Source organism: Rana temporaria, chromosome 13 (genome assembly GCF_905171775.1).
Source record: "Rana temporaria chromosome 13, aRanTem1.1, whole genome shotgun sequence".
NCBI classification, from domain to species: domain Eukaryota; kingdom Metazoa; phylum Chordata; class Amphibia; order Anura; family Ranidae; genus Rana; species Rana temporaria.
In genome coordinates this window covers 25,302,229-25,318,333 of record NC_053501.1, presented here as the reverse complement: position 1 = coordinate 25,318,333, position 16,105 = coordinate 25,302,229, and the positions used below count along the sequence as shown (strand labels likewise).

At 44.1% G+C, this 16,105-nt stretch overlaps 1 protein-coding gene across 3 annotated transcripts in view; it reads right to left on the bottom strand.

The window, feature by feature from the left end:
- Positions 1–16,105, bottom strand: part of FRMD6 (FERM domain containing 6) — a 193,995-nt gene that overhangs the window by 91,282 nt on the left and 86,608 nt on the right. Inside the window, exon 2 of one of the 3 annotated variants that reach the window (XM_040332677.1) lies at positions 527–584. The exons of 1 other annotated variant lie outside the window; for it this stretch is intronic. The gene's annotated coding sequence lies outside the window, so the exon portion shown is untranslated. Of the gene's footprint in view, positions 1–526; positions 782–16,105 lie in introns of those variants that run through there. One more of the 3 variants, XM_040332676.1, reaches the window with a different exon arrangement.

Below are 16,105 nucleotides of genomic sequence, written 5' to 3'. Positions count from 1 at the left end.
CATGTTTCCGTACTTCTGTCCCCCATTTCTGTAACCCCAAAAGGTCCCATTGGGTTAATAAGCTTTCCCTCAAAGATGATAAAAAATAAAGAACACAACGTGCACGCAAACGATTCCATACAAGCACCCCATCTCCTCACAACTCCATCCAAAATGTAATATTGCCATAACCAGCCTTGTGTAGGTCCCTCCATATGGATGTAGCGGGGTTTAGATTGTCAGCTCTTTCCTGCTCAGGAAGAAGCGGCAATGGTTTACATAGTAGAAAGCAATTCATAAAAATAAATAAAATACCATATAAATAAATAAAATACCATATAAATAAATAAAATACCATATAAAAACAGATTTTACAGTCCAGCTCGGACAAAAGACTTGGAACATGTCAAAGGGTGGATGTTGCGTCCCCGGGACGGTCCCTGGGACAGCTGGGAAGTAGTTGGCTGTGTACAGTAATAAGACAGACAAAACACAGAGTACAACATGCAGACACTTCAAAATTCCATTCCACAAAATGCTGACTTACTTTAACGCAGGCTAGAACCCGTACAGGCTGCATATCCATGAACGCCTCAAATCCTTCACTGAAACCAGAAAAAAAACGAATATAAAAGGAAAAAATTTCATCCAGAGTTAAAAAGTTTAAAGACTCCTCCAGTGTGACAGTCCCAGCAGTGGAGCAGTTTGTCCCTGCCGCCTTGCCTGCCTTCAGCAGTATGAATACAATCCCTGGATGGAGTGACTTCTCCTGTGTCCCCCCTCCTCCTTCCCTACTCCTGATCACTCCCCTCTCCTCCCTCCCAACACTCACAGCTCTGGAATGAAAGCATGCCTCAATTTTATCCCCTGCCTTTTTCTTTTTTTTTCATTTTCAATATGCTTTATTGAGGATCAACAGCCTGAACAGAAAGGACAAAGAAGGTCCTGCAGAATAGTTTTGAAAAATAACAATGTATTAGAGAGTCAACAATGAAACAACTGCTCTCGTGTTTATTTATTTTCTTTGTGTTTTTTTTTCCTGTTTTGCTTTGTTTTTACTACAAACAGAAAAAACAACTATGGAAAGCTCATTAACACATTTAAAGGAGAACTCCAACTCCAGATTTTAGTTAAAGCAGACCTTTGCTAAAATATAAAAATATATAAAAAAAATAAAATAAAAAAATATTAAACTATTTCCCCCTGCTTTTCCCCACCTCCTCTTCACACATTTGGATATAATATATATATATATATATTGGCCCAGATCCACAAAGAAGTTACGTCGGCGTATCTATTGATACGCCGCGTAACTTCTAGGATGCTCCGGCGTATCTTTGTTTTGTATCCACAAAACAAGATACGCCTGAAGCTGGGCTCGATCCGACTGACGTACGTCTTAGTACGCCGTCTGAAGTAAGGTGCATATTTACGCTGGCCGCTAGGTGGCGTTTCCGTTGATTTCCGCGTTGAGTATGCAAATTGGCTAGATACGCCAATCCACAAACGTACGTCCGTCCGGCGCATTTTTTCCGTTGTTTCCGTAAGGCTTTTTTCGGCGTAACGTTACCCCTGGGTCAATGAGGCGTACGCAATGTTAAGTATGGACGCCGGGCCAGCGTTGAATTTTCCGTCGTTTGCGTAAAACGTTCGCGAATAGGGCTTTGCGTAGAATTACGTTCACGTCGAAAGCATTGGCTTGTTGCGGGTTAATTTGGAGCATGCGCACTGGGATACCCCCACGGACGGCGCATGCGCCGTTCAAAAAAAATGTTGTTTACGCGGGGTCAAGAAGTATTAACATAAAACACGCCCACAACTTAGTCATTTGAATTGCGCGCCCTTACACCGACACATTTACACTACGCCGCCGTAACTTACGGCGCAAATTCTTTGTGGATACGGAAAATACGCTGTAAGTTACGGCGGCGTAGTGTATCTGAGCCGAGGTACGTGGATCTGGCCCATTGTATACATCTATATCTATATATAGATATATATAACAGATATATGTAATTTCTTTTGCGCATTTTTTACGCGCTAACACATGTCGCGCCTAGGGCGGCCGATTCACTTGAATGGGCCGCCCTAGACATGACAAGTGCCCTAAATTAGCCCCAGAACCTTTTTGGTCACGGAGCGTTTAGCGTCTTGGCGCATTTGTAGCACGCTGTGCCGCGCGTCTGCTTCCTGCGCTTGGGGTTTTGCAGCTCGTTTGCGAAACACGTGGCAAAAAGCAGACCTTTGCCCAAAATATTTCAAATATAAAAAAATATATATATATATATATATATATATATATATATATATATATATATATATATATATATATATATATATATATATATATATATATATATATATATATATATATAAATAATAATAATTATAAATAAATATATATATGTATATTTTCCCATGCTTTTCCCCACCTCCTTTTCACACATTTGGATATTATATACAATATATATATAATTTATTTTATTTTTTTATTATCATCGTACACACAATCCGATTTTCCGTCGGAAAAAAACTTGGATGGTTTTACTGACGGAATTCCGCTCAAGCTTGGCTTGCATACACACAGTCACACAAAAGTTCTCTGAACGTACAACACTACGACGAGCCGAGAAAATTAGGTTCGATGCATCCAAGCATGCGTTGAATTGTTTCCGAGCATGCGTCGGAATTGCTACAGGCGAACAGATTTTCGAAATTTGAGAACCAGCTCTCAATCTTTTGTACATAATTTTCTTACATAATTTTCCTATACTATATGCATTACTTATAATAAAAATTTATTGTGAACAAAAAAAAAATCATAATTATATTAAATGGTTGCCACTGCATACATATCCAAGATATAAAAATGTTAATAAAATGTAATAAAATGGTAATAATAATAATGCATTTTTAATAAAAATGCAATAAAACAAAGCAACACAATTTTTATAAAATGCAAACAATACTACTATTACTCCTACTAAAAATGATAATAATAATAATAATAATAATAATAATAATAACATTAAAAAAATGCAAATAAATAATAATGCATTTTTAAGCTCTTAGGCTGCATTCACACCTAAGCGACAAAACGCCCGACGCGGGACGCTTCTGTCGCTAGAGGGGAGAATTCCCATTGCCGTCTATGGAGATGGTTCACATCTCATAGACGCGCAACGCCTGTCGCCTGAAAAAAAGTCCCGGACCCTTTTTTTCACGCGACAGGCGCGTTTTCCCATAGACAGCAATGGGAATACTTTAGAAAAAAAAAAAAAAAGAAACATTTGTAATCGCGGCAAATCTGCCGCTACACGCGTACGCGGCTGTCGCTTAGGTGTGAATGCAGCCTAACAAGCAAGGCCCTCTGATTCTTTCTGTATTAAAGTGTATTGTATTTGTACTGTCTATCCTCATGTTGTAAAGCGCTGCGTAAACTGTTGGCGCTATATAAATCCTGTATAATAATAATTATCATTTTTAATAAAATGTAAAAATATAAATAAAAAATGCAAATAAAAAAGAATGCATTTTTTAATAATAATGCATAAATACTTATACATAATGATTAAACACTAATTTTAACAAATTAATATTCTGTGGTTTTGGGAAATAAATACAATGTAACATTTTATTTTGATGACGGTATTTGACAGAGGAATTCAGCTGTGAGTTTCTGACAGAGGGCCGCTTCCCGCCCCCCATAGAAAGCTCTCCATAATTCCTGACATGCCTGCAATTCTTCATGGCACACAGGGGAGGGGATGTGTCCCTCTACTCCAGGCTGACCCCCCCCCCCCCCCTGGGTCCTGGTCTATCCTGAGGAATATTTGTTTTTTTCTTTTAATCTAAGGGACAATCTGGGTTCCAGGGCTCTAATGCAGTCACCATGTGATTCACTGTCTGCGTCTGGAATTCCAATCAGGGCACAAGTTTATTTACCACAATTATATAAAGTATGGGCATGTGACAGACATAGATAGACACGGGTGAGGGAAGGAGGGTGGGGCTGTTGTGAAATGCAATTTAAATATATATATAATTTTTTTTGCCGTCAGTGAAACATTACAGAGATTATCTTTTACTTCCTGTCTTGGTGACACAACAGGAAATAAGAGGAAATCTCCTGAAAGTAATGAGAATTCCTTTCTGACAGTTGCTACCAGAACATTTGCACAAATTTCTCCTTTCCTTTTGCTCGGATTTTCAGAGGGCGGTATAGCAATGGTTGACAGGCGTCTGAGAGGCGATCCTACCACCTCCTTTTTGTTTCTTGTTTTACTTTATCCCAAGTAGAATTTTGTTATAAAAAAAATTGAGCCTAGCTCAATGTGTGAAAGAGCCCTTAAATTGTGATTTTTCTTCTGAGCAGTCATACAACCATCTCAAATAATCCCTGGCCCAGATTCAAGAAGCAATTGCGCCTGCGTAACCATAGGTTACACAGCGCAATTGCTTACTTGCTCCGGCGTTACGAATGCTCCTGATTCAGGAACATCGTAACGCCGACTGCAGCCTAAAATCTGCGTGGCATAAGGCTCTTATGCCACGCATATCTTAGGCTGCATTCTTGCGATGGCCGCTAGGGGGCGCTCCCATTGTGCTCAGTGTATAGTATGCAAATTGCATACTAACACCGATTCACAATGTTGCGCGAGCCCTGCGTACGCAATTTACATTGTTTCCGTACGGCGTCTTTAGCGTAAGGCTGCCCCTTCTAATAGCAGGCGCAGCCAATGCTAAAGTATACCCGACGTTCCCGCGTCGCGACGTTCGATTTTTACGTAATTTGCGTAAGTGATTCGTGAATGGCGCTGGACGCCATTCACGTTCACTTTGAAGCAAATGACGTCCTTGCGACGTTATTTGCCGCAATGCACGTCGGAAAAAAGTTTCCCGACGGAGCATGCGCTTTATGCTCAGCGCGGGAGCGCGCCTAATTTAAATGATTCCCGCCCCCTACGGGATCATTTACATTAAGCGCCCTTACGCAAGGCAAATTTACACAGCGCACACGCAATTTACGGAGCTACTGCTCCGTGAATCGCGGGTAGCGCAGTAAATTTGCGGGGGCGCAGGGCAAAAACTTTGCCCTGCGCCTCCGCAAGAAAGGGGCAAATCTACCTGAATCCGGGCCCCTGTAACTTGCATGATATGTGTATTTCTTATGATGATCAGCGCCATCTAGTGGCCATCATTCAGTATGTTTCCCGATTGCAGCATTTAAGGATAATACCACCTTTTGATCACTAGATGGAGCTGATGATCATAGGAAATACCTATATTATACAAATCAGCCCTGGTTCACACTGGGCTGCGGGAGTGAAGCCGTGCGAGTTCAGCTGAACTCGTACGATTTCACTCCCGCCGGCAGTCCCGATTTCGGACGCGATTTAAGAGACATCTGTGCAGGTTTCTGTTTATGTAAATCGCGGCCCGAAATCGCAAAAAGTAGTACAGGAACTACTTTTTGAAATCGGTGCAGCGCCGCAGATGCGGCGTCGCACCGATTAGGACAGTGTCATTGCCGACAATTGCCGGCAAATGCCGCCGATTTGAGATGCGATTTCACATGTGAAATCGCATCTCAAATCGAAGGAAATCGTACCCAGTGTGAACCTGGGCTAATGGGGATTATTTGTGGCGATGTGCAGCTTCTCAGGCCATGGCATTTTCTACAAAATTGCTCTTCTGACTTGCCAACAATTATTCTTTCTCTCCTGATATTGATATGTGCTACACTGTGCACAAAAGGCAGTTAAAATAAGGTTATGGGATATACTGAGGCCCCATTCAAACGTGTGATACTTGCCATGCGGCTTTGGACCCCAAAGTCGCATGACAGGTCGCACCCCATGTTTCCGCCCTGGTTCACATTGATGTGATTTGGCATGCGATTTTACATGTCAAATCGCACGCTAAATCATCGGAAATTGCCCAATGGCAGGGTCCGAATCGATGCAACGCCACATTTGCGTCGCCGCACCGATTCCCAAAAGTCGTTTCTGTACTACGTTTGGCGATTTAGGGGTGCGATTTACATTGACATCTGTGCAGAAACCCACACAGATGTCGGGACTGACATGCGGGAATGAAATCGTGCGAGCTCAACTGAGTCTAGGCTGCCAGTGAGTACCGTTCTTATCTGTGCAGCGATATAAAGTAGTTCCTGCATGACTTCGGTCTGACTTTCATGCGACTTGAGGGCCATAGACTTCAATGTACACCTTCAAAAGTCACATAAAAAACCCACCCGCATGTACCACGCGACTTATGTGCGACTTTGTAGAGCACAAACAATCACATTGGTCAAAGCCAAAGCCGCACTCATCCAAAGTCGCCTTTAAAGTCGCAACAGAAATCACACAATTTTGAAGTCGCACAAGTGTGTCTAGGATCATGTGGGCAGTCATATGTACATTCATGGCTGCCAAATTAGTAGAACTTAAAAAGAACAAAGAAAAGTGAAAGCAAATCAAAAGGAGGAAAGAAAAGTAATTATGTTTAACCGAGAAAGCGAGGATAATGCGTGAGTCAATGTAGGCGTCTGTCAGATTTCTATGGCTCTCACATATTGAGCGCTGTGCAGCTGAGATAGAGGCAGCGTTGGATAATCCATTGCGTTGCTGCCTCGTGGGGTTGGCGTGAGGGGGGAACAAAGTCGCCTCTCTGTTCAGATCAAAACCCAAACCAGAATTCTGCTGGTGTTAATAAGTCGATTCATGCTGAGCCCGGCGACGGCCCCGCGCAAAGCAGCGACTGAAGCAATTCACTTTATACAACAATAGCCAATAAGAACAGAATAAACAAGATTTAAATGGGAAGCGTGGTGACGTCCTAATCGCACAAGCTCTGGTCTACAGTCAAGCTTGAAACTAAAGTTTAAAGTAGAACTACAGGCAAACTTTTTTTTTCCCATTTTGGATAAAGCAAGGGAGGGTTATAACCCCTGTCAGATTTTATTTTCGCCATTTGTGTCCCATTTCCGAGATTTCTTTTCACTTCCTGTCCCATAGCCAAACAGGAAGTGAGAGGAAATCCCTGAAAATTAAGGGAATTCCTTAGGGACCACCCAGGTCATCAGAACTAGTGTCCCCATTGGAAGATTTCCCCTCTATTACTTTTCTGGGAACAACCCAAAATTTGGGATTTTCTTTTACTTTGACTTTCAGTGATTATAGTAAACAGGACAAATAGAGAGGGTGGATCTCCATACCGGGGGTACAGACAGCTATAAATACTGATAGGGGTTCTAACCCCACTCCACTCTATCCAATGCAAAAAAAAAAAAGTTATGGCATTAGTTATACTTTAACTTGTTTCTATTTTCCCTTCCCTGAGCCCTCAGTTCTGTTCATCAACATGCTAATGAAAATTTTAAACCTCTCTGTGTTTAGCGGGTGCGGGGTCCCAGCTGCGGCTCCAGGCTAGCTGGTGCAGGGTCCCAGCTGCGGCTTCTGGCTAGCGGGTGTGGGGTCCCGGCTGCGGCTGCAGGCTAGCGCATGCTGGGTCCCCGCTGCGGCTCCAGGGTAGCGCGTGCGGGGTGCTGGCAGCGGCTCCAGGCTAGCGGGTGCGGGGTCCCAGCAGCGGCCCCAGGCTAGCGGGTGCATGGTCGCGGCTCCAGGCTAGTGCATGCGGGGTCCTGGCAGCGGCTTCAGGCTGGCGGGGTCCCAGCAGCGGCCCCAGGCTAGCGGGGGCAGGGTCGCGGTTGCAGGTCCAGGCTAGCGCATGCGGGATCCCGGCTGCGGTTCCAGGCTAACGGGTGCGGGGTCCCTGTCATCTGTCAGAATGGGGATCTGCCTTGTTTACAGCGTGCAGCAGGCACAAGTGCGCTATTTGCTCAGGAGAGCCGACCAGCCACCGTATAACGACAGCAGCTGGACAGCAAGTGGTTAAATGCAAAATGGTGCTTTTTAGCTTTTTTATTGCATTTGGTGCGTTTTTAACGCAATTATTAGGTGATTTGCATTTTTAAACCTGCCTAACAGCAAATTTTCCAAAAAAGCATAAAAAGTGCTAAACACAAATTGCTGCAAAAACACAAAAAGCACTGCAGAAATGCTCAAAATGCAAGCTGTATAGGTGAGAATGGAGCCTTAGGGCCCAAGTGTTAGAATGTGTTGGGCAACGCATCTCAGTGCATGCGGTGTGAATGGGTCCTGAATGTTTTTGACAAAGTTTGCAACACGGTCACCAAGCAGAAAGAAAGGTCGCCATGTAGAACAATATGGGCCGTCTCCTGCGTGTGCGCGGATCTTATAAACTACTACTTTTTTTGTGGTTAATGTAATGACAAATGTGAGGAATGTGTGACACTTCAGTGACTGTACAATGGACCTCTATGGGTTGTGGGATTGACAAGCTGCTTGTAAAATTGACAGAGATAATTGGAAAACCACCAGTGCCAAAGTGCAATTACCCCCCTGTTAACACAGACAGCCCCCCCCCCACCTGTAAAACAACAATGACGCCGCGGAGAAGTGGGAACCCACAGCTGGCTTTGTGCTGCAGCTGCACTTTGATTAATGGCCCCAAACAGCAGACACAGAAAAGCCCCGATCTCCCAGTCTACTCATGGAAGTCCTGAGAGCTTCATTAAAAACCGATCCCAATTTTGTAAAAAATATCGCACTAGTGTACGGATATCCATGTCCAGCTATACTTTGCCCCTTAGGTTGCATATTTTCTTGCTCATCCGCAGTGCTGGGTCATCTAGAGAACAGAGTGAACCTGCAAAACTGACCCCCCAACCCCCAACCACCAAGATGTATGAACATTATGAGTAAGCAAAAATTCCCCCCACAAAAAGAGCACTAATCTTACACCCACGCATAATTCCCCCTCTGCCCAGTACAAGTACAAGGGTTCACCCGTTGGTAGCGCTGTCGGTCTCTTGGATCGCAGTACCGGTGTCCACCAGCGGGTGTCTTCCTACACTCAGGACCTGTAGTGAGAGGACTCACCTGCTGGTGGCACTGTTGGATCCTTGGACCGTAGTGCCAGTGTCCACCAGCGGGTGTATACCAGCAGTGTGGAGCAGACAGCACCTCCTGCGCTCAGATGTTACTTGAGGACAATTACAGGTATTCACATAAATACCCGGCTGATGGTGGCTCTCATCGCCTTGGTACCATCCTTGCGCCCTGACCTGCTTGCCTGTGATCTGATCCTAAACCTGTAATCTGTTACCTGATCCTGTCTCCCTGTTTTGATCCCCATCTGTTCCCAACTGGTACCTTGTATCCCTGCCCTGCAGCCTGATCCATCCATCCTCTCCCTGTCCTGTTGTTCCTTACCCCATCTGCTGATCTCCCGTTGATGACCCTGGCTTACGTCTGCGATTCTGCTGATATCTGCTGATCCTCTGTGTATGACCCTATAGCAGCTTCTATAAAGTACTCACTGACTTGTAGTATTCTCTCCAGTGCCTGGGCCCATAACCTGTGGGTTGAGTATTAATATGATGCACTGGAAGCTTCTTGAATACATGAAACAACTTTACTTGCATGGAGGATAGCAGAACATGTCTTAACAGTATGGAAACAGGAACCCAATATAACGCTGAGGAAAAGTACTTCCTCTCCTTACATCATACAATAGAGTTGCATGCACATTAAACTGCAGTGCCACCTGCTGCATAGACAGGTATATCGCATATGTAGTCACAGTATATAAGGAACTTGCTGTTCTTCCAACAGTGATGACATCACTGGGGATAAAATAAGGTATATAAAGAAAACGTGTTGTTTGTTTGCATGTTGATGAGGGAAAAGAGAGGAACCAGAGAAGGTAAAAATAAGCAGATTAAACTTTTCACTCCTAGTGATAGTGGCCTTTTAAATACACCTGGATTCTAATTCTGTTACTAATGTTTGCAGCAATCCCAGACTTATTAGAGAATGGGCGTGTTCTGCGGCAGCTCACCTTGTTTACACAATTCAGAAGCTTGTTATTAGGAGATAACAGTTCCCAGGCTTCACAGCCTCTGCTGGAATATATGGTGATTAGTATGAATGGCTAATTACCTGTTGGCTGACAGGTGGTTCATAGAAACTGCTGAACACCCAACAAACAGATGACAGAGCGGCTCGGCATGATGAAGACTTTCTGCATCTGGTGGCTGCACCAAAAACCGTCCTCATCATCAAAACTAATTATTATTCAGCTCTTTATTCAGCTGCCTGTTTAAAGCTGAGCTCCAGACAGAATCAGAGGACACAAAAAATGCGGCTCCGTGTTTATTAATACATCGCTAAAGGCAGGTTCAGACCAGTACATGGTTCGGGAAAGGCGAGTTCCGTGCAAGTTTCCCGAACTGCATTGAAAGCGCAATGCCTTTGTCATCTACCAATATATTGTTAACGGCACTCCAAATGCAGTGCATTTTTAGGCACCAGTTTAGAACCATGCGATTTTGTTTTTTAAAAGTAGCACATGCACTACTTTGTGTCTGATCTGGTGGAATTTCAGCCAATTCAAGTGACTAGGCTGAAAATTGCACTTCAGGAAACGCAAAGGAATCACACAGGAACGTGGATCGTGTACCTGTGTGATTTGGGCGTGATCCAACCCTAAATGTATTATTTATATACAACCAGTGGAAGAACCTGAATTTAACCTGGTTTCATTTTCTGTTATAGAGGAACTACAAATCCCAGCAATAATACATTGTACAGTGCAATGGAGAATACCAGCAGCTATAGAGGAACAAAAATCCCAGCAATACATTATATAGATTATATAAAACGCAATGCAGAATACCAGCAGTTACAGAGAACTACAAATCCCAGCAATAATACATTATACAGGCTGCTTAATATATTATTGCAGGGATTTGGTGTTTTTTTTAAACAGGAAACTTTAAAACAGGTCCCCCTTACCTGTTTCTAAAGCCTTGTAAGTCACGGCGGCGGCTCTGCGTGCGTGTGTCTGGCCTGTGTGGTGAGCGTGGCGTGGTCTGAACTTGTCCTTCAGATGCCACCCGTAGCAGCAGCCCACACACACTGCTGCCCCCCAGGACAAACCAACCCGCCTCCATTAGTACAGACCCCCCCCCCCATAAACCACCTGCCTCCATTAGTACAGAGGCCACCATAAACCACCCCCCAGGACAAACCCCACCCGGGCGGCAGCTGGAGAGGAGAGGGCAGTGTGCAGCTGCGCCGCCCGGGTGGAGAACATGACGATCATGAGGAGAGGAGGACTCAAGGAAATACCGCGGCGGTGGAGAGTGCGGCTTCAAACAAGGAGAGGAGGAGGGAGCGGAGCACTCTGACGCTTGAGCGCCTCCACCCCTGTGGCGCCTGGGTGAACTGCACCCCGCACGGCACACTCCTTGCTGGAACGCGATCGGGCGGCCTCGCTCAGCTGATTTCCCGCCCTGTCCCCTGGCCAGCGCTGGCGCAGTAAGGCAAGTGCCAATGTTGCCTTGCGCTAGCGCTGGCTCTGCGGATGACTCTACAGTAGTAGGATGTATCAGGTATGGAAAAGAGTATAGGACTGTGGTGGAGAACTTTGTCACATTGGGGTTTATTTACTAAAGCTAGAGAGTGCAAAATTAGTCACATTTCTGATGAGAAAGCAATCCGCTTCTAACCTCAGCTTGTTCAATTAGGCTTTGGCAATAAAACCTGGAAGCTCATTGGATTCTCTGCAGAAGTGTGACTGATTTTGCACTCTCTAGCTTCAGTAAAAAAAAAAAATTCGAACATGCTGCATTTTTAAACGTTGTTTTAAACGATGTCGTTTTTCGGGTTGTAAGAAATGATCGTGTGTGGGCTAAAACGACGTAAAAAACCTGCGCATGCTCAGAAGCAAGTTATGAGACGGGAGCGCTCGTTCTGGTAAAACTACCGTTCATAATGGAGTAAGCACATTCATCACGCTGTAACAGACAGAAAAGCGTGAATCGTCTTTTACTAACACAGAATCAGCTAAAGCAGCCCAAAGGGTGGCGTCATCCGAATGGAACTTCCTCTTTATAGTTCCGTCGTACGTGTTGTACGTCACTGCTAGATATTTTTTTAAAAACGATGGTGTATAGGCAACGTCGTTTTAATGATGAAGTTGGGAAAACGTCGTTTTTTGGACATGCTGAAAAACAAAGTTTTTTTTTCATGCTGAAAAATTATCGTGTGTACGCGGCATAACACCCACAATGCACCACAGCACGACACAGTAATGAAAATTTACCATCAGTCCCTTTCAAGAGGAACTCATTAGATTGACCCCTCTTGACCAGGAATGGCTATAGAAGATAGATTGACGATTTTCTGGTCCCTCCTGAACCAGCCAAATTTCAATCCATCCATGGCCAGCTTATCCTTTGGAGACTCTGTTGATGGAAGCTGTTGGGTCTGCACACCAAATTTTATTATGGATGGCACTCCCCATCTTTTATAATAAGGAAAATGTAACAGGAGGAGCTGGAACACACAAAGGTTGGTTGGTACATCCAAACCATCCAGATGGGCAGGAGCAGAGATGGAAATTGTATCAGGAAAATCTCATTGTTGGAGTATTCAAGACATATAAGCATCCAAAGGTTGACTGCCCACCAGCTCCCCTGAAAACTAAATGCATGTTTCGATGAACTGATTACCGTATTTATTCGAGTATAACGCGCAAAATTTTATACCCAAAAAAAGATCAAAGTTTGGGTGCGCGTTATACTCGAGGACTTTGTCCCCCCCGCCGCTACTGCCGCCGCACACGCCGCTGCTACCGCCGCCGCCACCGAAGCCACCAACGCCGCTACAACGTTAATCCCGCGGCGCGGGGGAACATTAGACAGCTTTCGTTTGAATAGCTGTTTTCCCTGCCGCGCGTAGACACTCCCCCTTGGACGGATCTGTCCAATCGCGAACGAGGGGGAGTGTCTATGCGTGGCAGGGAAAACAGCTGTTCAAACGAACGCTGTCTGTAATGTTCCCGCGCCGCGTGATTAAAGGTAAGGGGGCATGGCTGGACATACAGGGGGCACGGCAGGACATAAAGGGGGCACGGCTGGACATACAGGGGGCACGGCTGGACATAAAGGGGGCACGGCTGGACATACAGGGGGCACGGCTGGACATACAGGGGGCACGGCTGGACATACGGGGGCATGGCTGGACATACAGGGGGCATGGCTGGACATACAGGGGGCATGGCTGGACATAAATGATTTTTGGCAATTACAATGATTTTATACCGATTTTTAATTGAAAATTAGGGGTGCGCGTTATACACGGGTGCGCGTTATACTCGAATAAATACGGTATTTAAAATTAAAGAGAATTTCCTAAATTCTGTAATTTTAGGAGTTTTATTTTTTATTTTTTTTTAGAAGTACTAGAAACTCTACATATGTAGGAGCCTGTAATTTCGCTGAAGAATACCCTATGATTAAAATGGATTACATCGTTCACCTACAATCCTTTACAAGGCTCCATTGTTTCCGGTACATGTGCTCTGTGACAACAAACTCACTGAAGATCACTAATTATACCCAAAGGGAGTTAAACTTGTCGTGCCCGTGGGTGAATTCCTGGCACATGCAAACATACTATATAAAGCCTTTTTCATTTGCATAATTCCAACCGGACAAACACGATTGCCAAAATACAATTTAAGCCCCACTGGAAAAAAAAAAAAATAGAGGAAAAATAGCCTCTTTGTTGTTTGGGGTTATGGAAGTCAAATTCTATCTATTCATGTAATTGGCATGGAATTTTTCATCATGTACAATCAAATGGTAAAGTGCACAATGATGCCCACACACAATTCATATTAGCTCTTATAACAAACCACTGTACATGACAGAGGAGCTGTTTTGTAGCAAAAAACTGACAATGACACCACTGAGGGTGCAGCTCATTAATTTACTGGAAACAAGCAACATCAATGAGAATGCAGCCCATCCATCCGCTGAGGAACAGTGAAATTGCTTAGAATGTAATCAACCTAACAATTAAAGACCAATGACATAATTAACAATGCAGCCTATCTATTTACTAAAAACTGGTGACATCACTGAGATTGCAGCCTATCCATTCACTAGAGACCAGTGACATCACTGAGAGTGCAGCTTATCTATTCACTAGAGACCAGTGACATCACCAAGAATGCAGCCAATCCATTCATGAGAGACCAGTGACATCACTGAGCATGCAGCCTTCCTATTTACTAGAGACCGATGACATCACTGAGCACAGCCTATCCATTTACTAGAGATTGGTGACATCACTGAGCATGTAGCCTATCCATTTACTAGAGATTGGTGACATCACTGAGCATGTAGCCTATCCATTTACTAGAGACAGATGACACCACTGAGCATGCAGCCTATCCATTCACTACAGACTGGTGACATCACTGGGCATGTAGCTTGTCCATTCACTAGAGACCAGTGACATCACTGAGAGTGCAGCTTTTACATTCACTGGAATCCAGTGACATCACCAAGAATGCAGCCTATCCATTCATGAGAGACCAGTAACATCACTGAGCATGCAGCCTTCCCATTCACTAGAGACCAATGACACCACTGAGCATGCAGCCCATCAATTTACTAGAGATTGGTGACATCACTGAGCATGTAGCCTATCTATTCACTAGAGACCGATGACACCACTGAGCATGCAACCTATCCAATTTATTAGAGATTGGTGACATCACTGAGCATGTAGCCTGTCCATTAACTAGAGACCGGAGACATCACTGAGAATGCAGCCTATCCATTCTTGAGAGACCAGTGACATCACTGAGCATGCAGCCTTCCCATTCACTAGAGACCAGTGACATCATTAAAAATGCAACCTATCCATTCACTAGAGACCGATGACACCACTGAGCATGCAGCCTATCCATTTACTAGAGAATGGTGACATCACTTAACATGTAGCCTGTCCATTAACTAGAGACCGGAGGCATCACTGAGAGTGCAACCTATCCATTCACTAGAGACCAGTGATATCATTAAAAATGCAGCCTATCCATTCACTAGAGACTGGTGACATCACTTAGCATGTAGCCTGTCCATTAACTAGAGACCGGAGACATCAATGAGAATGCAGCCTATCCATTCACTAGAGACCAGTGACATCACTGAGAATGCAGCCTATTCATTCACAAATGACTAGTGACTTCACTAAGAATATAACCTATAAATTCACTAGAGACCGGTGACATCACTGAGAAGTTCAGTCTAAAATATTGCAACTCACACTGAAATAGCCAGAGATTGATTTTACAGGTTTGGGCTGTTGGAATTCTGCTATGAAGATATTGCTGTAAGGAGTGTTATTCCTGTACAAACAGACCCAAACCATCCAAACATTTTTCCTGTGTAAAATGATTTGCTCTGCAGGCATAAAAATGAACAAACTTGTCTGTCGCTTTTCCCATAGCTGTGAGCGGCATGGAAATAATGATTTCGGTTAGCACTTATATTAAGCAGAGAGAAAGCACGCTTTTCTTGTTACTTTTGTAATCTTGAAAATCCAATAAACCTAAATTATAAATTAATAATAGCATCCAAGGTTGTCTATATAAAGTTTTCAGTAGTTTATAGGAGCTGCAGTTGGGATCATTGGAGGCATCACTCAATAGCGTAATCTAAAATCCAGGCAAGGGTCAGGGCAGGCTGCAATCAGCAGCATAATTTGAAATCCAGGTAAGAATTGGTTGCAGTCAATAATCAGCAGCAAAATCTGAAATCCAGTTAAGGGTCGGGGAAGGCAACAATCAGCAGCTCAATTTGAAATCTAGACAAGGGTCGGGACAGGTGGCAATCCGCAGCATAGTTTGAATTCCACGCAAGGATCAGGGCAGGAAACAATTAGCAGAAATATCTAAAATCAAAGCAAGGGTCAAGGCAGGCAGCAATCAGCAGCATAGTTTGAATTCCAGGCAAGGATCAGAGCAGGCAACAATCAGCAGCAATATCTTAAATCCAAGCAAGGGTCAGGGCTGGTGGGAATCAGCAGCATAACTTGAATTCCAGGCAAGGATCAGAGCAGGCAACAATCAGCAGCAATATCTGAAATCCAAGCAAGGGTCAAGGCAGGCAGCAATCAGCAGCATAGTTTGAATTCCAGGCAAGGATCAGAGCAGGCAACAATCAGCAGCAATATCTTAAATC